A 23,253-nucleotide genomic window follows, 5' to 3' on the forward strand; every position below is an offset into this window, starting at 1 on the left:
TGCAAGGGAAAGATCCAGATTTTCTAAGCTAGGACCTGTAAAGCTAAACCTGCTGCTTGACTTACCTTCCTCAGTCTTATCTAGCACTTGAAAAAGAGTAGACAGAAGTTCTTGCAGGCTAAGTGAGAAAATTAACTTAGTTCTTGCACTCACAAGTGAATTCAATTGAAGATTACTAAAAATTAGTATGTGCATGTTAAAATGTGCAGTTATGAGACTTTGGGGGAGAAGCATCTCTTCTGAATCCTAACTGAGCATAAGTAGGACTAGAAAGTGAGCCACCAAGCACTGAGAAATCCTGGACATGGTACAATCATTGCTCAGAGGTCAAGAAACTTTCACAGTCAAACAGCGACACATATTGGGTGAGACCTTTGACTTTAGCACAGGTTGTTCTTGTCATTTTGTCCCCATAAAGCACCTCAGCTGTCTGCCAGCTGCTGTTCCAGAAGTCTTAAGGTGGATTATCATTATTATATCTGTTTGCTTTGTGCACACATCCTGGATATCACAGGTTACATAAGATGACATAATAAATCTCCTGAATTATGCCTAGCAAATATAGCTCATCTTGCACTAAGAACAGCAGTTGATTTGGATGATAGTTTTGGTCATGGATGTTCACTGACAGACATGATATTTCCTTAAGGCTTTACAAGGTGTAGCCTTGTTCCAAAATGGCTTGTTTCTATTGTGGTATCAGCCTCAGTATTCTACTCCTGGAATGAACACACAACTTCTATAAAAATGAAACATTCATATATAGCACAACTCCCAGGACTAATCACTTTCACTCTTTCCTAGGAGTTAGTTCTTCTCACATAAACACGACCTTAGATCTTAGTGTCATCACCTTAGTGACTTTCCATGATCTTTCTGAATAACCCAGTAAGCCTGCTTGATGCTTTCTCAGCATTAAGCTGAAATTTTTGTTGGCTGCAGCTAACATTTTCCAATTCTTTCCATAACTAAATAAAATTACCATTGCAGTTGCAGCAGTTTTTGCCTCAGGAAGAGCTCTGAAGTACCACAGTCATGGAAGCTGCCTCATAAAGCTAACTGATAAGTTTTTAAGCAAGGGAATGATAACTTCTGTTTTCAGAAGTTATGTTTATGTTAATATGACTCTGTTAATATGACTCTTGCTAACACTATTCTTTACTTTAAGTAAGGTACTTAATGACTGCTGACAAGCTGTATGGACCAGACTAAAAACTATTGCTATTTTTAATAAACAAACTAGCAGCAGTAAACCTACAGAGACCATCTAAACAATATCTGTTGACTGCCAGAGAGACTCAGGCCTAAATTCGCTTTTGTTTGCCAGCAATCACTTTGGCTTCTTTGGCCGTTTTCTCTGTAGCCTCAAGTGCAAACTGAACTTTGAAAAGAACAAAATGCTAGATAAAGTTAGGAAGATTGTCCAGGACTCCTTGAGTTTTTTGAAACTGTTTTCATGCAGTAGTCTGAAACTAAGCTTCTGTCTGACAACAGTTTTGAGTCATATCAAGAGGGACAACACAAATTTCCCCTCTTCACCCCAGCAAGCCCAGGGTGACTTTGTGACTGTTATTACAATTTTAATCTCCAAATCAGGAGCTCAAAACCTACAGAAAAACTGTAACATATAAATATATAAATATATAAATATATATATATATATAAATATATATATATATATATATATATATATATATATATATATATATATATATATATGTAACCTGGAATAACAGATTAGAAAATTAAAATGTAATCAGGTGGAGTTGAAGGAACTGAAAGGGAGTCTTTGCTGTTGCACTCTTTCTTGGCAAATAATTGCATAAAATAATGATGAAAAATGCATGAGGTGCGTCAAGGAGTTTCTCACCACCCACTGCACTAGTTCATTTAAAATGCTTCCCCTCACTTGGGAAGTGCTGAAATTGTAGCCATGGTTATTAATAGCTCCAAAGGGGATCTGAAGTAATTTGTCACTGGCAGGTGTTTGAAGTCCATAGCAACTTTTTTTTCTCCTTCTATGCTTTGAGTAAATGAGATGAAATGCACGTGGCATCCTCCATTTCAAGAACTGAAGAACTGCCACTCATCTACCTCCAAGGGCAGAAGACATAGAAGATAATTAAGCACAATAAAGCAGTATGGAATGCAAAGATCACAGTAAAAATCTTCTCAAACACAGCAGAAAAATGCATAGTGCCAGTTTTGAAAGCATCTGCTCAGTGAATCACACAGCACCTAGGGTCTCAGTGGTGCAATATATTTTAGGTTTTATTTATTTTTAATATAAGCCCTCATATTATAACATTGCTATAATATCCATATTAAGTAGCTTTGTGTCAAAAAAAGGCTAACTGGTAATTCATGAGTACAGTAGAGACCATATTTAGCAGTTGGGTGTAAATCAGAACATAGGAGGATAGATGGGTAAGAATTATAATGGTAATTGATATGAAGAGACAAACCAAACAGCAGAACTAGGAAGTCTGTCATCTTCTGATAGCTTTTATGACCAGATTCCATGTATTTTCCTGCTGTGTTATCCATAAGCACTAACATTCATAACCATTATGTGCTATCAAAGCCACTCTTAGTATTAGAGTGAATGATTTTCTTCTGTAACATTTTCCTATTCAAAATGAGCAACAAACTGCTACAAACCAAATGCAACACGTTTCCTGCAAAACATATCCACCTTCCAAGTCATGCAAAGATTTATCCATGTAAGGCTGACTGCTGTGGACTGAATAAAGTTTCTCAGGACTTAGTTTACGAATATATGAGAGATGGCCCTCTATTGATTACTTTAACACAGTTTTTGCTTTGTGATGAGAGGCTTTTCACTATTCAGAATCATTTTATGAAATAGTGATGCTTTGTTTCATTGAAACATGTTTTATTGCTCACTCAGAGTTATCAAATAAGTATCAACATAGCTCATATTAATTGGTACCCATGAAACAACTTGTATTGTATTTTATGTCTGCAATTTTATAAGGAAACCATCCCAGATTCACTGCAATAAAATGAAGTATAATTCTGGCTCGAGAATTCAGTTTATGAAAGCTCTACTTCAATCTACAGACATTTCATCTGCCTTTAAAGCTTTTTGGGTCACAATATTATTATTTATTTCTATTAATAAGTGTCTTACCTAACAGACACTACTTTAGAGGTATAACAGAGCTGTGGTAGCAGGTTTGAGCCATTATAATAATTCTATACCCTAAAAGATTCTGATTGCATGAATGTTATCTCTATTTCTTCTTGCTATTGGTGCTGTTTTATTGCTTTATTTTGTATTGCTCTTGTAGATTAATATTGTTTAAAATTAGCATTTATTACTTTAAAGTGCCAATTTACTTAATGAGAGCAAGAGAGGACAAAAACTACTAAGGAAGAAATTAAGAAATGTACATTAATTACTAACGCATGTTAGCAGTGACAGCTTTTTTTAGTGAAGGCTTAGGTCAGTGACCTGAGAGGAAGGAACCCTGTGACCATACAATGCACGATTGACGTTACTGGAAATTAATAAGAAGGAAATCAGAAATAATTCAGAAGAAAAGCACTGGGTCTGTGTAAAAGCATGGATGCCTACCACAGAGATGCATCTATGGACTTTAAAAATGAGAAGTCTAAGTTAATTAATATAGTTAAGTACTGCAGCTGCATTTCTCTATTTTTCATTTGGTATTGGCAGACAAACCAAACCAAATAAATCTTCACACTGCATCTTGACTTCTTGTCAAACATTTCAATAGTAAATTGTGATGTCAATGTTTCTACTTCCCCAATACATTCTTTCCTAAAAAGAAACAAGAAGGGGAAGAGTTCTGATATTTTCAAAACTTTTTATTTTCACATTTTCATGATAAAAAATTTAATTTATTTCATTTTATGTTAAATTTATTTAAATCTTTTATTTTAAAAACATTTCTTTTTATTTTAAAATTATAAAAATTTGTCTTTTTTCACTGTTTCAGTGGATCCAAGATATTTTAAAATATTTTTTACAAAAATATTTTAGATTTTCTACACGTACCACACACACACATACACACACACCCCATTAGATCTCATACAAAAGTCATGAGAATGACTGGAAGCCCCAAAGTCTTTCTGAAATGCAACTTTTTGTTCCTAGTTTTGTCTGTATACCATATGACAGATGCACATAATATTTAATATATACCAGAATGGTTCTGTCACAAGATGGAATATTAGAGGCTCAAGCATGCTCTGCTTGCAGCCAATAGAATCAGACTGTGCTCTATAATAGTCATGACAATGTTACACTAAAAAAAGAGATATATTAATTTAAATTTTTTTCCTAAAGGTATGTGATTGTGATGTGGGACTACTGTACTTTCGGTTAGGTTTATTTGTAAGGGATCTCAGACAGGCTTCTCTGTCAAGAGTCTCTGCTTGAGCATACTTGAGTGTTACTGAGCAGGTGTTCATAATTCAGGATATATGGGCTGCTAGACAGGCCTGAGTGTCCCTTGCCATGAAAAGAAAGCCGCAGCCCAAGCCCAGTTGTGGGCTTTCCCACTTGCTGACAGGAGAGGCAACTCAACACTCCATGAATTTAATTCCTACTAAGATTTAAGGGAATTGTCACATTTTCCTTTGTGAGTATATTCAGTTCCCATTAGCCAAGTCATTGGAAACTGGCATTAGTCATTTTTAAGGAGCTATTCATCATCTGCAGTCAGGATTATTTGGTTGGTTTCAAACCTCACAGGGTATCTCTCCTTTCAGTCCTCCTTTTGCTTGAGATCACTATGGTATGCACACTTCTGCTGTCCTGTTTCTAATGACTACCCAATGAAAAGAAAAGTTAAACCTTCTGGTGAAACTGAAGTGCTTTTAAGAACTTTGCATTTTGGATTAAACTGTCCTAATTCTGCTATCAGAAGCTTTAATCTGCTCTCTTCCCAGGTTCTTGCTAAATTGTGAGGTGATTTACATTTTTATTTCTCATGTTTATACCTGTAAGTGCATGAATATCTCTTTGCTTAGTCCAGTGCTCTTTGCTTTACCATCACATCCATAAAGACTGTGTCATGTGGAAAGGGGAGGCTTCCTCAACTCTTAGTGTGGGGAGTTTTACTTTGCTCCTTGTGTTTAATTTGTCTGTAAGTGTCCCAGGTAAGTCAAGACCCTTGTGCCCAACTAGACTGTCAGCATCTTGTTAGGCGAGTCCTTCACTAAGAAGTCCTGCTGGATAGGAGGGGGTTCCACTGACTCAGGGAAACACATCACCAGTGTAAGGGAGACCCCTCAGCAAGTTCTTCTCTTTATTAGTGTGTTACCTGCTGCTAGTGACTGCCAGTGTCTGCAAAGGACTCACACTAACAAGTTAAGGAATAAAACTCTTACTAATATAACATTATGACAGGTTAAGGTTCAAAGGTTGTCAGTAATAGTGTCTGACTGCAAAAATATACTTGAAGGAATACATAAAGAAACTGTAATCCTCAGGAAAATATTCAAAGTTCACAGAGTATGATTGTTACCCAATAGCTGACGCTATGGGGGAGAAGACAGGCTCAGCCCATCAACTGATTCCAGCAGTTACAATGGAGTCTTCCCCTGCTTTTCACCATTCTTGGTCTATTTTATACTATTTCTTTGTGTGTAAGTGGAGCTTGAGTGACTCTAGTCATGCATACCTTTGTTACTGATGTGTGTAAAAGTCTCTCACTTCACTTTTAAAGTCAAAATGAATGTAGAGCACATGTCCAGTGAGGGGTGGTCGTACCTTGGAGGTGGGTAACTTTGGATGGAGGTAAGCTTTCATATCATTATTATTATTAGGTTTAATGAAGCAAGTTCATCTAAGAGGGATTTCACCACAGTTGCTGGCTCAGCAGTAGGACATATTCCCTTATCTTCCTGGTATGTGGTTTATCAGCTGCAAAGTACTGAGTTCCCTTTCCTGCAAGGATTTCTGCAAACCCTGGCTGCAGTGTCTCCCCACTGCTCCACCCTCCATTCCATCCCCCTTGGGAGGTGTGTGTTTGTGTGTGTGTGTGTGGAGCACCATCATGGACCAGGTTTCAAGTCATGCCAACAGCATTCCATCCAGGGGGCAGCAACTTTATTTATCCAATAATTTCTGTACTGTTATAACTCCTGTTAAAATGCTAATATAACTCTTCAGTCTTCTCTAATTGTATGCCCAATTACCTGTCCACAGGGTCCCCAGTAATTTTGCCACAGACTGAGATAAAGACTCTGACTCTCATCTAGTTCCATTGTCAGATACACCTTCCACTAGTCCAGGTTGCTCAAAATTCCACCCAACGTCCCTTCAACCTTTCCAGGGATGGGGCATCCACACCATTTCTGAGCAAACTGTACTGCCTGTCAGCCCTCTTTAGGTGTTGGAAGGTGCTGTAAGGCCTCCCTGAAATTTCCTCTTCTCCAGGTTGAACAACCCCAACTCTCTCAGCCTGTCTTCATTGAGAGGTGCTCCAGCCCTCTGATCATCTTTGTGGCTCTGCTCTGGACTCATTCCCACAAGTCCATGTCCTTCCTGTGATGGGGAATATGTCTTCTCTCTCTTTTAAATCAGGTATGTAGCAGCCAGTCTGGATTTACTGAATCATGACCATCACTGTCTTGTCTTCTAAAATTAAGGAGATGAAAAAAAAGGAGGTGTTACAGATCAGTCTGCCAAGTATAAACAGATAAATAAAACATAGAAAAGAATTTTCATATCTAAAACAATTCTTTTATGACAATCTAATGCGTAAAGGGAAGAGGGGGCTCAAGACAAATACAAATAAGAAATCTGGGAGACAAAGCCTCAAAAAAATACAGTGTTTGCTCACTCTGACCTATCCTTTATAGTGTCCTTGTTCCTCCCTGAGTAGGCAGTTAAGTCCTTCAGAGTCAGGCTGAATGTGAGAGGTTAGTCTATAAGAGTTTATAGGCTCCAAATTCAAAGGACCTTAAGTATATTTAGCAGTCAGAAAATATTTCTTTTATATGTGTGAATATCTTAAGAAAACACAAAGTTTTACACATTCTTTCTTAAATTTACCAGTTAAGCAATACTCTATCATGTTTATCAATAGAAAGTATTACTTGAAAAATTCTATGAATTAGTAATAAATTATTTCAATTCATTATTCTTATGTCAAACTCTTTCCTCAATGAGACATTTAGGCTCCCAATGAAGCTAAAAATTCAGAAGAATTTTCAGTAGAAACAATAGCACAGAAATTATAGAAAGAGGTAATCTAATCTAATCTAATCTAATTCAATCCAAATTCTAGGAAAATAACCGAATTAATATGGATTTTAAATGGATTTTTGGATTTTTTAAGGTGAAGTTTATAAACTCAGAAAAACCTCCTAATTTTTTTTTCTTCCAGCAGTGCAGTTACAGCATAACTTGCTGTTACTCAGCATCTTTTTACTTTAAGAGTATATATATTTTTTTTTCAAAGTTCAGATTGCATTAAAAGATTGAAAATGCAACCAGATTATAATGATTTAAATATTTTATTATTTGGACAGAGGATATACAGGTGTGCTTGGAGTCCTCTGAGATGTTTTGTAAGATGCAAAAGAGTATTAATGTGCCAGGATGAGATTTCAGAAGTTAGGATTAGTGTATTGATGCTTGCAACACCTTTTGGCACCTTCCTTTGAATGAGGAAAATCTTGCACCATATGGTGGGATTATTGAAGAATGCCTAAAGGAACTATTTCTGCTTCCCAGATTGATCTTGCTGATTATGATGGGACATCATTGCCCATTCAGATGTAACAAGGGAGAAAGAAAGAAGCCTGTGGAGGAGGTTTTTCCATTTCTGTCCACAAATACATTTTGAGGACAGAAAACTACTGACCAAAATTTCAATAAAAATGAAATCTGATAAATAAATGCATGAAGATTAACCTCTTTTATCTGCTTTCCCTCTACCTCTTTTAACAACTGCATTGTCTCTATTATGCTGCTTAACACTACGAATTTGCAGCTCCCCCAGTATAGGAAATTAGAAGATTTTAGAAGGCTGTTCCTGGATTGAAGCATTTGCTGCTTCATCTGCTTACTCATACTCTTCCATTGTAAATTATCTCCCTCCACACACACACTCTCACAACCCCCTGTCTAAGTCTGATAATGTTATCATTAGCAGGGAGGGGAACAAGATGGGGAAAACTGAGTAATTACCATCCTTTATTAAATTATGCTGAATTAATTAGTTGACTGGGTAGTTCAGAGTTTGCGTCTGCTCATATCAGAATGGTGATTTTCAGTTCAAAATAGCATCTGTTCCACAGCTTTGGAGCAGCAACAACAAAAATTAATAGTGTATGGATTATGTCACAAAAAGAGAGGTGCTGCATTCATCTGCCTCCCTGCCACTTGCATGTCAGACATAAGCAGCAGACATCACCCGCCACAACTTCTGCAGGACCACAGAGGCTGAAATAAATTTTTCAATTGAGTTTGGTAGCAAATGTAATATTTCTCATACATTTTATGGGCAAGGGAGATTAATTTGGTTTCTAAAGATGGTTTGTTTCACTTTTTGTGATGTCCAAGCTTATTTTGCTTGTTCTAATAGAGAAAAAGATGGCTTTTACTGATCCTAGTATCAATTTACAATCCATCAAAACACAGACCACTTTTATTTCTGGAGGAAATAAATTGAAGTATAGTCCTTCTTGTCCTAAGAGGCATAGAATTCTTGTATGTGAAAAATACCACCATGGGTTTCCTTTTGGTCTTATAGTTTCTAGGTCTGAATCTACAATTGGACATAATTGGTTCAAATGTGGCAAAGATCTGGAAGTGAATCTCTTTGCTTTGGTTTCACAATTTCAATAATTACCCAATAAAACAGTAGGTGTTTAAAGTAGGTGAGAAAGCTCCTGATGCATTAAAAACAGAAGGATTTTTTTCTTCATTTCCTTCTTCTCTTTTTCTTTATTCTTCAGATGCCAAAATGGGAAAATGACTTTAAGTCTCAAAGGGATTCTTAAAACCAGATTTTATTTAAATAAAAATGGAAAACTGAAGTACTTTCAGCAATATTATATCACTATTTCAGGTAAAGAAACAGAATCTCATTGACTGTTACTACATGATTTGCTGTTCACATAAACTGTAATGTATACAGTATAACTATGCATATATATATATATATATATGTATATGTACATGTATATAAGAGAGGCTAAATAGTAGAACATACTAATCTGTTTATTGCAGAATAATATAATGGAAATTAATAAGGATGAAACCAGAAGCAGAATGTACATCTTCCCCACAGCTGATATAAAGAACATGGTACCTCCTTCTCAGTCACCAAACTTTCCAGGAATGGCTCCTGCCCTCCAGACACCAGAGGTGACAAGACTATCTGGTTACCTAAGGAAAACATATGTAAATTTTACTGATTTATTCTGACTCCTTTAAAAAGGTAGTCTATGACCTTGTAGCTGCTCGAAATCAGTTTCTAGGAGGATCTTATTAAAAAAATTGCAAATGACTCTCACTTCATATCCTGGTTTTCTAATGTTGGCAGCAGGATGAACAGTGGACAAAATATTGAACAGTTTCCCCTCTAAACAGCTGGGCAAGGAAATGTCTCTAGCAATTAAGAAAGTAAAACAGGTTTTGCTGTACTTTGAAAGTTTTTTTCTTGTAAACAGTTGAAAATTAACCCATAGCTTCCTTTCTTTCTATATATTTGAATATTTTAGATCAACAAGCTGCTTTGATGTTTTCTCAGCCTCCTCCTTGCCCATTCTCTGTCTCTAAAGAGAAATTTTAAATATAGAATACAGCTTATAGGTTGTGTTAGTCCAGCTTGAGCTTGTTTCTCTCAGTTTCTTTCTCAGAAACAAAACCTCTGAGGAAACCTCCCAGCACTGCAGCTTCAAGGCACACACAAATCCTCGTTATTGTTGGAGGCCCCATCACCCCTCACACAACCCCTATTAAGGAATTTGAATCCTGCCTCTGGCTCTTCCTTTTACATGCTAGTCAGCTTTCCATTTAGCCAGGAAAAATAAAAAGAGTGAGAAATATGCAGAAATTCTGTAAGTTGTTTGCATTCCCCTGGAATATTTCTTTAGCTGAAGGGGATCAAACCAATGAAATATGATGAAACCATATGCTCATTATTTCAAAATAGAGCAGCTGCTTCAGGGAGTATTGAGAAGATTTATTAATTCTACTGGCACTGCTCATTAAATCTAGGTATCTACATACCTGTCTTCCTCAACAAAACTCCTCAATAGAAAAATCACCCCTGTGGAGTTCAAACTGATGTTCATCTTGGCATTCTTCCCTGTATCCTTCCAGGGCAGAGAAGACAATATGCTGAGCTGATGCTGCTGGAGAAGTGGAAAAAATCATCTATGTGGAAAAAGCTATCTAGCGTGGGTACATTTTGGAAGTCCTGTAAGAGGAATGTGTGTTGGCAAAGACTGATTTTACCTGCTATGGACCATATGTGCATTTAATTGAGTTTGCAAGTTTCCAGGCAGAATGCCAAATGGACAGTCTGTCATCTGATAAGTGTCATGAAGTTTTTCCCCTCTTGTTCTCTCACAAGCTTTCGGTTCATACAGACTTCAAAAAGTAAAAAAAAATCTGTCCTTATCTGAGATTGATACTGGGCTATGTATAAGTCATCAAATATATTGCAGAAATCCAAATTATTTGATTTACTTAGAGGTTTTAACTTCAACTGTAATACTGAATCTTGAATAAAAATATAAATTGACATTGTGCCCCTCCAGATGTATTATCTTAGTCAATTTGCCCCCATGGTTTTCTCTTCTAAGGACAGGGAAGTAATTGAAGTGACTCATTTCCAGTTATAACATCCAGGAGCTGGAATAGGCTCAGGGAAAGAGAATTCAGTAAGAGACACTGCAAAACCAAAGCAGTGTGAGGGGCTGTGTTTGAGCAGATGCTGCTAGCTGATTCCCAAATTTGGATTTGGCCTGGGAACACCTCTTTCCAGGCACTACGTCATGTCTGCACTGTTGAACACAGAGGTCACCAGTCAGTGACAGAGCTGGATTGTCTCTGTTTGCAGTTACTACCTTGTTGCAGTGTGTTTTGTTAAGTTATTAGCTTGGTTTGTTCCAATCCCCTCCTGTCTGAAAATGGTTCTGCCCCAGTTCTCCCTTCCCGCCTTTGGAGCTGTCTGTCTTCCTGGCTCCACCCCAGCCAACAATGTATCCCCTAAACTCCGCCCTGGTTTCCCTGGAAACCCCTGTATTTTTTCTTCTGATCCCTCCCCGGTACCCCGCCAATCACTCTCACTCCCCACCCTTACTGCTGGAATGTTCCAGCAGGGGAGTTCGATGGTTGGCTGAGGAACCAGGGCCCCTCCCCAGAATGTTTCCCGTTGGTGTTACCCACGTGTCAATCCCTTGGACCCCCCTCCCCACTACACCCCCATTGGCCCAATGCCTGGCACCTCCCTACCCTTAAAACCTGCTGTCAGCGCAGGTTATTTGGTTATTTGGATGGCTATAAAGTCTGAAATCTGCTGAAAAATAATCTTTCTCATTGACAGAATTTTAACCATAATCAAAATTTCCTGACAATGCTAGAAATGAAACAGTAGTAAGGAATGTTAGGGATATTAGGGATGTTAGGGATATTAGGGATGTTAGGCTCAGACTATGAAGTAGTCTGAACAAACTAGTGAACAGCAAGACATGAGCAATGACCAGAGCTTAGATATTACAAAATCCATATTTCACATCTCAGACAATAGAGAAAATAGAGCCAATGCACCACACCGAATGTCAAAGGTAACCACAAAGATGCATTATCCTGAAGTTAAGTTGCCACAATCCTGAAGTTAAGATGTGTGTCCCTGCAAACCTCTTCTAATATTCTAGTTTAATTCTGTCACCCAGCAAAATAATTGTACAAGAGAATTTTGAAGTTGAGAATTTTCTCCTTGACTGCTTTCATACTACCCACAGTGCTATGTTAAACAGTCACTCAAAGCATCTTTGCTACAATGATAATTTCAGGAACACAAAAAAATCTAAAATACTCTAAAATTTTTTACCTTCTTGTCTTTTTATTAGGTTACCATTAGGTATTTTTTCTGGGATCACAAGGGAGTCATAACTTTAAAAAAAACACTTTAAAGTCATAACTTTAAAAAAACCACATTAAATTTACTCTTGTTCACTACAAACACAGACCTATGTTTGTAGTGAACAAGAGTAAATTTAATGTGGTTATGAAAAGAAAAATGCTGTTCTGAGGAGAAACAGTAGTGTGGCTACATTTCATTAAGCTCTCTCACCAGCCATTAATTAGTCTCTGGCAGCTATATGGAGGGGGCAAAAATGCAGTCACACTTTCTTGCTTCTTAAATAAAAGAAGTATATTCACAACAGTTTGAGTTTTTTTCACAGACATTTCTACTAGGTTTGATTTCTACAGCAGTATCTGAGATGGTTGAAAAGCTTATGAACCTTTATATGGCCATGATAAAATGTTATTTTAACTATAAGTGATGTTCAAATAGATTTCTGCACTAAAAGAAGAAAAATATAACTCTTTCTCCTCTAATTTTTACGACAGAAATAAACTGCAGTACAATTTCAGTTGCGGTCAGTCTTTGACATAGACTTGTCACAGTTTTTCCTATTAATTAGCACAGTAACTGGGAAATTGTAATGAGTACCCCAACTGGTATTTAAAGAGCAAAGGAAAAAAATTAAAAAGACCACCAACATGGTTTTTGCATCATTTGCTCAAGAAAAAAAAAAAAAGACAGGAAATGAGGTGCTTAGTTTTGCGATCTGAGTCAGGTTACTTATAATTTCAATGGAATACAGAAAAATAGTGCATTTTGCTCCAAAAAGAAGACTTCATGTGGCTGGGTTACTTACAGATAAGCCCAAAAGTTCAGTCTGGCATGAACCCTCTTAAAAATTGTCATTGGGAAAGAGACAACAAAAAAGCAAACAGACTGTAAAGTTCGTCTTTGTTGTCTCTCCCATGGGCTACACTTGTGTGGGTGTTTCTCTGAGGTTTTTGATTGATAGTAGTAGCAGCTGTCAGCCAGAAGCTGTGCATGAAGGAAAAGGGGGTTTGAGAATATATCAGGAGATTTCAAGAACCTCAGCTATATTTCATACTGATTATTCAACACAGTGAATATTTAGGTGGTTTTTGGTGACCATCAATGCATATTTGAAATGCTTTCAATGAAGTTAAAATGTTCATTACTCAGTGGAGCTGAGCAGATTTTATCCTGTTTACTCAGAAAGCAAAGGTACCACAGAAATATAAAGATATCACTCTGTGATAAAAAGCATATTGGAGCTCATTTTAACCATGCTTATGTTTAAGGAAATCATTGGCCATGTTGTCATTCTGTAGTTAATTTCAAACACACTCTGGGAATACCTAAATATCAAAAGTTTCTAATTAGTTTTTCTAAGTAAATATTCTTCATTTGTTTATTCTTGGAGAGATTTGATTTTTAGCAGGCATTAATTTCTTAGTTGATCTTTTATTTCTTTAGAACATCTTTCCCATGTTTTGAAGAAAAATACAAGCTGGAATCCCTACAAAAGATATAATTTCTAGAAAAGATTCAGCCATTGAAAACAGCCAAAATTAAAAGATTAGTATGGATTGCAGTTAAAAATAGTCCTGCAGATAGAAGTCTAATATTAAAACTTCATGCCTTTATGCTGAAATTTCATTTCTAGAGAGACCCCTTCAGAGGTTTCCTCCCAAACTTTGCCCTAAACCAGGACACAGTTATAAATTATGGTCATTTAAAACCACATTACCTTTGCATATAAATGTTTAGAAGCACCACAGAAACCTAAGATTATTGAGAAAAAATAGAACAGTGAAACAGCGAAAGAACAACAGTAAAAAGAAGGTATTGTCATGTGGTGGTGTTCACAGGGGTCCCAGGATGAAGGAAGAGACAAGAATGTTGACTCCACGTTTCAGAAAGCTGGTTTATTATTTTATGATATATATTATATTAAAAGAAAATGATATATTAAAACTATACTAAAAGAATAGAAGAAAGGATTTCGTGAGAAGGCTTGAATGGAAAGGAAAAGAATGATAACAAAAGCTCGTGACTCTCAGAGAGTCTGAGACAGCTGGGCTGTGATTCACCATTAATTAAAAACAACCCACATGGACCAATCAAAGATCCACCTGTTGCATTCCACAGCAGCAGGTAACCATTGTTTACATTTTGTTCCTGAGGCCTCTCAGCTTCTCAGGAGAAAAAATCCTAATGAAAAGAGTTTTTCATAAAATGTGTCTGTGACATTGTTATTTGTTGAAAATGTTGCCTTTTCGTCCTTCTGCTTTATCATAACACTCCTTCTGGGATCATCCAGTTTGCTGTAATTTATCTTAGAAATATCGTATAATTATTAAAAACAACTTCCCACACCCCTCTGTCCTTCCCAGGCTGTACCTCCTCCTCCCAGAGACACAGAGAGAAGGGGATGGGGGTTGTCTCAGTCAACTTAGTATGAAAGACTTTCCAACACCATACCTCATTGCTACGTGGGTTACTTTGAGAAAAATATACATAGAAAATAAACAGAATCTCAGAAAATACAGATGATGTAAGCTAGAATATGTTCTGAACAATTCTTTCGTTATATATATATATATATATATATATATGTATAAAACTGCATTATCTTTCAAAGCTTTAAGTGCTTTGGACATTGAATTTACGAAATGAACGTGTCAGTGGCATAGAACGTTGTACCAGGGAATGGATCAATAAAGAAGAAAAGTAAGAAAGCTTCAATAATTATCAAACCTCTTACTGCTTTTAGATTTTAGTAGTTGATTCCCTTAATCAGTTAAGGGAATCAATTAAGTTAATCAACTTAATCAGTTGACCTGATTAAGTTTTAGGCTATTTATTTTATGAAATATTATATAATCCTAGCACCTAATGGTGCGAAAAGGGGAAAATTAGTGGTGCATAAGTGAAGGAAAGTAGATTTCTCTTTTCTTCACTTCTGCTCTTTTACTGCTCTTTCTCTATTGCAATGAAAATGTTAGACAGTTTTAACAATGTTTTCATGGCCTGTTCATAACTTAGCAACAACATTTGTTTAGGAGTCTATAGATATTTTTAAAATGCATACTTTGAATTTTGTACTAAAAGTTGAAGATTAAGGGAACATATGGTCGGGAGTTTGATGAGTCTTTAGGCTTCTAACTCTAAAAATTGCATACAGAATTAAATTGTGCACGGTACTAAACAGTTAAAATGTTCAGGCAATGAGTATCTGTAATGTCCCTTGATATACAACAGAATGGCAGAAGAGAAACTATAAACCAGCCTTTAAGTTGTTTATAGATTTTAGAGGCAAATTTATTTGTAATCTTGATTCAAATGGAATTGAAAAATCAACTAGCTACTAGTGGTCCTACCCCCACTGCATAAGCTTTAGGATTCTTTGGCATTGCTTTGATTTTTGTTTTTTTCTTTTTTTGACTTGGGAAAAGTCAGAGCAACATATTACATCAGGATCCAAGAATTCTGGGTACTGCTGGAGACTGTCTGTGTGATCTTGGCCAAATAGTTTAAATTTTTTCCCTATAAAACAAGACAACAGTACTTTCTTACTGTAGAGTGATGCTGTGAGCTGATTTTATTGTACAGTAATGAGGGATAACATTGATTCTTTACTGGTGAAAAATGTTTCCCTGGAGTATCTTAATTCTGTAAGACACATGTTTCTTCATAAGCAGATATTAAATACTTCAAGAATGTTAAGTAGAAAAATTTTATAGGTTTTTTTTCTTGTAGAGGCTGCATTTGCCATAATGTTATTGCCATTTTTATTCTGATTATTGCTTCAGAATTACTAAGAGAAAATCAACCCATTAATTGACTGCACAATTTGTATCCAATACTTCTGTTTAAAAGGTGTTGTGACCTTTCATCTGTCTCTGCAGTAAATGCATTGTTTGTTTATGTGCTGTCGTTTGTTGCTGGAGAAGAGAACTGTTCATAGTAGCTATCATTTAAACTGCTTAATTGAATGAAAACCAAACTAATTTTCATCCTAAGGGCTGAAGTAGTTATAGTCTTTGGTTTCCTTTTGAGTCTTTTTAGGGTAAGAAGGAAAATGGAGAGGGCTGAGTTTTGCTAATGAATATTTACACAGCTAGGAAAATGGTCTGTGTTGAAGGGAACCAGAAGCTGTAAAACAACAATACTGTAGCTCTGTAGTAACAAATGCTGCTAACTTAGAACAGCTGCAGTCACTTTGAAACAGTAAAACTAATAATAAACAGGGTATCTTGGCCTTCAAATCCACATTTCATTTCAGCTCATAAGTGTTTCTTCTTAGACCAGTTATTTCCTTTTGTACAGCTGACACAAGCAGCGCCATAATCAAATTCTTTCCCTTGATTGTTTTCATTTTTTTCCATTATCTGTACTTCCTTCCATGTCTTTGTATCATTATCACTCACATCATCTAGCTGCTTCCCTGGCACAACTCCTGGAACACATCCTTTAGAAGTCAGCATCTCTCATCAGCTTTATAAAAAGAAAAACAAACTGGCTGAGTATTTTTTCACTTTTTTTCCTAATTTCACTATGGTATGCAGGGGGGCAAAAAGATTAAGAGCCATTCATATACACTTTTCAGAGATAGAATTTTAAGGATCATTTTTTACATTGAGAAAAATCTGATTAAGGCAAAAAAATTCTGTGTATTTTATTAGAAAATGATTTCCAAACAAGTGTTCAAGGCAGATCACAGCAGAGGACTTATTGGTGATTACCTTTTATTGTTTTTAAATGAATGTTACAGTTTACATAAAAAAACTGTGACACAACACACAATCATTATCCTCTTATAGAAGGGAATCATGTGAGATATGAAGTTACACTAAAAAATAATATTTAAAGTTCAATAGTAGATCTGCCCAATATATTAACTTTTAAAGTATCACTGAATATAGCTGACTAAGAACTAGTCCACTTAATTCATTGAATTGACAAACTTTTCTTGCATTGATTGAGACTCAGTGAATCAAACACTGCATGAATTGAACAGTCAGGCCATTTACCAATGGATGATCACAGTAAAAAAGACCAAATAAGTCCTTGCTTTAAAAAATACTAATTTAAGAGAAAAGTTCAAGAACATTTCTATTTCCATACTGTTCAAAATCAAGAATGATCTGGTCCAGGTACAACAACCTGATCATCCAAATCGTTATTAGGCCGATGAAGGAATGGATGTCATGACCATTTCCATGCCTATTTTCACATGGGTTCTGCACCACAGGAAAGAAATCACAATGTGTGTACAGTATGGAGAACAGACAGTGAGCAGGGGCAAAGGGTGTACTGAATACATCTGATTAAAGAAAGGTGGTGGCAACACCCGCACAGGCAGCAGTGCCTCACAGTACATTGCCCTGTCCTGGTCTTCTGATCACTCCAGTCAGGGAATATTTTGGCAGGCACAGAAACTGTCTTCCAGCCCATCTATCTAGAATTCTTTCCCAAGCAGAGTGTGAGGAAGAAAGGCAAGAGTGGGGAGCAATTGTGAAGGTCACGTTCAGTCCTGGAGCCACAATTTAGGTATATTTTTGTATCTGATGGTAAGATCTTGCTAGATCTAAAATTAAGGTAAAAGATGCTAGAGCATTTTATGGAAAGGAAAAAAAAGCCATTCTGAGAAGGGAAAGTCAAACTACTTTTTTTCACTTTCTGTTGTGAATCATTTGCATGAATTCACGTAGAAAATATACTTCTGATTTTATAAACCCAGCACCATTTCCTGTGATTCAGCTAGCTTTGTATCATGATAGAACAGAGGGAAAAGGGACTAACCCTTGCTGCATTTTATCTGTTTCTCTATCTGTTATGCATATAGAAAGAACTACACAAACACCAGAGCCATATGCAATTGCAAAAGTTGCCTGAGAGCTGGAGCTGTTGAGGGAGAGCCAAAGGATGGTACAAAAAACCCAAAGAATTGAAGAGGAGAATGAAACAGGTTGCCTAGCATTGTCCTTTCTTCTGTCTTTTTCAGGAAGAAAATTGTCAACATAAATCACACTCTTGGGCTTCTTATTTATTTCCTTGAGTTGTCTACATCATTCAAATGTATTATGCAAGAAAAAAAAGGAAGGATAGTAAATTACAATGTAAGAATATATTCTAGCTTAATTTTCTCCAGAAAAAAAAACTAGGTTTTTCCAACTAAAACCAGCTTGTAAATTAAGGCAACACATGGTAAATAGATAAATACAGAATTTGGAGATTAATTTGAAAGGTGCACTGGTATTCTCAAACAAAATTTTACTGGACATCCAACAATGGACTCCTGCTATCACCTTTCCAAAAGCAAGTGGAACATACTCTATGTTGTGCTAACAATTAAAGCAAAAAAAATTAAAATTATAATTTTTCAGGGTAAGGCAACAAGATGAGCTTTAAACTGATTAGTAACATTTAATTTCAAAATTCTGAAGACTGGAAAAGGCCTAGAAAAAGGAAACTAGGATTTTAAAACAATGACCATGACTAATAAATAAAATTGATCTTTGTGGCCTATTTGAAAACCTTCAAAAACTGGCAATTTTTAAAAATAATTTCCTGTTTAATAAATTATGAACCCTGGTATTAATTTTCCACATTAAGGAGAACTCATCAAAGAAGGGCTTACACTGACTGGTAATGTGGCTTACCCTAAAACTTCTAAAGGTCTTATGTGAACTTTATCCCTGAACCTGTGAAAAAGATTCATTCACAAATCTAGACATACAGACTGTATTTCATCTATTCTGCAACTGATAAGGGGGTGAAACACACTTGGTACTTTCTGGGCTGGCAGTGGGAAGCTGGAAGAAGACTGAGTCTGATCATATTTAGCCAGTGCGCCCACAAAGTATGAGCATTGCAGAAGTAGCATCTGCTTCTCTTTTATTATGCTGAACCTTATTGTCTCACCATTAGGCTTGAGAAATTCTTGTTGGTTACCTTAGCTATGAGGTGGATTTATCCCAAAATCAGGAGAAAACAAATGGCCAATAGTTCAAATAAGGTATCCAGAAAATCAAATTATAATTGCATCAAAGGAACATATTTCCATGTATCTGGAGTGGAGCCCAGTTGAAAGCAAACAGAAGCAGAGTAATTCTGCAGTGAATGACTCATTGGCACAGAAGGGACCCACCAAACATTTGTCAAACTGATGCTGAGAAGAGGAAATTAAAAGAGAAAGGCGAGCAGAAGGGATACACTGGTAGAGACACTGAAATAATTTGGAAATATTCTACCTTAATACATGTGACAGTGAAAGCTATATCTGATGAGTTAAATGATTTTCTGTGATTTTCTTTCTGGGTTGCTGCTTTTAGGTACCAGCTTGTTAGCGCCATATGCATGGATGGACTTGTCTGGTGGATAGGGCCCACAATAGCACCAAGTGTGACTTGTTTTCAAGGGCAAGAATTTGTGCCATATTTCCAGGTGGGAGCCAGGAGCCAAGCCAGCTGATGAAAAACATGGCAGGTGTGCCTTTCTGTATTCATTGTTGCACAGCTGCTAAAGTTTGATGGAAAAAGTGTTTGATAGTATTTGCCATTTTAAAACTGACCAGATGAAGACAGCAGGAAAGCCTATAACTTTTGCTTCACCACCCATACAGTACCTGCCACATTTACCACTTTCTTTCTCTATGAGAAATGCTCTCACAAACTCGTTTGAAGGATGATGATGCCTTTGTAAAAGTAAAGTTTATATTTCTCAGAATTTATTAAATAGAATTAGTTGGTTTTGTAGTACTAATTTTGTGAGGAGAACTTAAAAACATGTGGATTACATTTTTACATGCATTGGGACTACATCAAAGATCATACAAGGAGATTAAGAAAAGCTGCAGTCAAAGGAAGGGTCTCTGTCAGTATGGAGAATATTCCTGACAGACCCTAGCTATCAAAAATGAATAAAGGAACACAGGCTCTGATGGATCTAAAAAGTCTGAGTGCATATAATTCTGTAACTATGCTGTGAAATAGCTCTCTGTGGACACAATGATAAAATGAAAAAATTCTGTTCCCTTTTCAGACTAAATAAGATGGTTTTCTCTCTTTTTGTTTTCTCTGTTTTGCCAACTGGTTACAAATGTCTTCACCATCCCCTCTGTGTATGCCTGTTTGAAAGGTAATTAGGACTTTCATTCTGAAGTATTTACATTACCAATATCCTTAATATTGAATATACAGTTATCTTTCATAGTTTATCTCTTTTTAATGCAAGAAATACTTAGAATAAGTTAACTATTGCTTAGGATGACTATAATGGTGACAAATGAGCCAATCAAGTTATCCTTCCTGCTATATCTTGCAAATTAAGTATAATATGTAGAATTATACTTTAATAGAAACAAGATCTATATTCGCATGCAAAAGTAAAAATGTCTTTATGCTTTATTCAATGTCCTCACTGTAGACATACTAATAATAAATAACTTAATTTGAACAGTTGGAATAATTGAGAGTATGAACATCCCACACTGGGATGTGAAAAACATATTTGTAACAAAGTATTAATTTCCAAATAAACTATATGAAATACACCTGAGTTAAGATCCAAGTCTGAGCAGTTTCAAATGTTGGAGCTTGCTTCCAATTATAAAGTCTTACACTGAAGACACTCAGCAAGACAATAGAGGTTTCAAGTGGAGAGAAATAAAAAGTAGAATGTGTTGCCATTTATTTCAGAAATCAACATTCTGTGACTTGACATATGTATATATACGTATATTACACAGAGAACCACACTTAGAAAGTTAGAATTGTCATTATCCAAAATTAGAAAACAAGACCCATATTCTAAATCTGAATTTTTAATACTTTTTAATGATTCAAAATGAAGTATGATATGTGTATAATTTTTTATTTGGACACTAATCAATTTTATATATTTTTTAGCTATCTTAAAGGTTCAGGATTAAGTACAATATATGTATTTTTTTCCCTTTGGAGACTAAGTTATTTTATATTATTCTTTAGCTGTCTGAAAGAAGTCATACACTGAAAAACAGCACCCAAAAATATTTGTGTGTAGAGAAACAGACAGACAAAAGCTAGACCACCTTTATTATTTTACTTTATTGTAATTTTAATAAGTCACATACATTGTTTCTATTTGTTTAAAAGAAAAGAGAAAAGGAAAGTCAGGACATTGTGCCAGTTTGTAAACATCCCGTACGAGAAAAATACTCAAAGGAAAAATGCCAGATTGAAGGTGTGATTTGGAGTCTCACATTAGGCATTTATTCCCCCCAGCAGATCCCGAAGGGACTCCTGGTGCCTTAGGAAAAATTTTAAAACAGACATGCAGTGAGAGGGGACCCAGCAGCATACAATCACCAGCAGCTGTCACTGAGCGCTGCTCAACAAGAAAGCCAAAGACAAATCATTGACCCTCATTCTCCCCCTCGAATACATGGAAAAATTCTCATTATCCCGGGGGTAAAAGCACAGCCTTTCATCAAGGGCAGTGGGGGTCTCACACCTGCAGCCTGGTTTTTAGTTGGTGAGAGAGAGTTAGATTTCTGCCTTCCGTGGCTTTTGCACCAACGCTCGTCGTCTCATGGTTGTTTTGTGGTGTTCATTCCCTCCTCCACCTTCTGCCAGGGTGTGCTGCCTTGGAAAAACAGGAACATAGGGAAAAGAGCAAAAGGAAGAAGATCATGATTTTTAAGCTCGTGTTTCCTCTTCTGGGATATGGTGATATTTTCAGTATTTTGCTTTCAACGAAAGCCCCTCTTTCACAGGTAGTTTCCTGTGAAACAGGGCAATTCAGAATGAGGTCAAAAAAGGAATGTGAATTCAGATAGTCTGGCCAAATGCATATCCCTCCATCTGTGCAGTGTCCTCTCATGCCACTTTACAAGGGCAGATTGTGATAGGAAAAGAGGAAATAATTTTAAGCTAAAAGAGGAGAGATTTGGATTAAATATTAGGAAAAAAATCTTTACTGTAAGGGTGGGGAGGCAATGGAAGAGGTTAAACATAGAAGTCGAGGATGATATTTAAGGTCCTCTTCAACCCAGATGATTCCATGATTCCATCTTGACGTGCATAACACATGCTATGGGAAGAGCTACTAGTTTAAAGCCCACTAGGTAAAACTGTGGAAAACCCTAAATGGCTGGATAACTTGCTGATAATTTCCTGAATACTTCAAAGTCCTGCATGTGAAAAGAAAATCTTTCATGGACCTGTGACACCTCCAAGGCTAAGCAGAAGTTGACCACCATTTTTCATTTCTGTAGTTTTTATTTTAGGGACCTGGTCTTAGTTAAGTCTGCTTTAGCTACTAAATCCTATCCAAAAGTTTATTACAAGCTACTAGAACTGTCAGAAAACAAGGACAAAATCAAGAGTATTGGTCCAACAACAGACATATTTACAGTTTGCACTGACCTCATATGTATGTAGGTTTAAAAATATTCAAGTTATTATAGCAGAGTATAAAGCTGTACTCAAGCAGGTTGACCTCACTGTAGCTCTCAAGGTGAAACAAAAAATGAAATTGCCAAAAAACATATTAGAGTTAGTGATTAAATGGCTCTTTATACACACTTGGGAACACTGGGAGAGACAGTTCTGATGGGAAAGATGTGATTACTTCTGATTACTCTGCACTGTCCCATTACAGAAGTCTGATACCAGATTTCAGTGGAAAAATAATCACCATAAATATGTGAAGTGTATATCATGCAACTGTCATAAGTATCCAAAGTTACAATGAAACTGAATTGCATATAAAAAAAATTACACATGGAATGTCCCTTTGAAACTTCCTTCATTTATGTTATAGATGTAAGAGTCTTCAGAGCTCAGGAATTTAAAAGGAAGATCTACTGAAAGGGGGGAAAATACCCTCGTGTGAGGCTTTTAAAAATTAAATTAATTGCATTTTATCATGTTTTGAAATACCAAAACATGCTGCACACTGTTTATCACAATGGCTTAAAAAATTTGACATCAGGGCAGTTATGGAGAAGGTCTCTTTTCTTACTATCTTTACCATTGGGATTGTGAAAAGATGGCTTCTTCAAATTATATGTGAAACAGGGGAACCCTGCAGGGGAGCCTGTTATATTTCTGTACTCACTGCTTGCATTAGTTGAAAATGCATGGGTATGTACATGCAGTCAGTTCACAGAGTCAGGGAGTAATATTTTGTAAAG

At 36.3% G+C, this 23,253-nt stretch overlaps 1 long non-coding RNA gene across 1 annotated transcript in view; it reads right to left on the minus strand.

The window, feature by feature from the left end:
* Positions 1-21,144: 21,144 nt before the first annotated feature.
* The window catches only part of LOC118698233 (uncharacterized), a 45,794-nt gene continuing 43,685 nt past the window's right edge, over positions 21,145-23,253 (minus strand). Inside the window, exon 2 of the long non-coding RNA XR_004981860.2 lies at positions 21,145-21,701. This is a non-coding gene — a long non-coding RNA (uncharacterized LOC118698233). The remainder of the gene's footprint in view (positions 21,702-23,253) is intronic.

This window comes from Molothrus ater, chromosome 5, assembly GCF_012460135.2.
Source record: "Molothrus ater isolate BHLD 08-10-18 breed brown headed cowbird chromosome 5, BPBGC_Mater_1.1, whole genome shotgun sequence".
NCBI lineage: Eukaryota > Metazoa > Chordata > Aves > Passeriformes > Icteridae > Molothrus > Molothrus ater.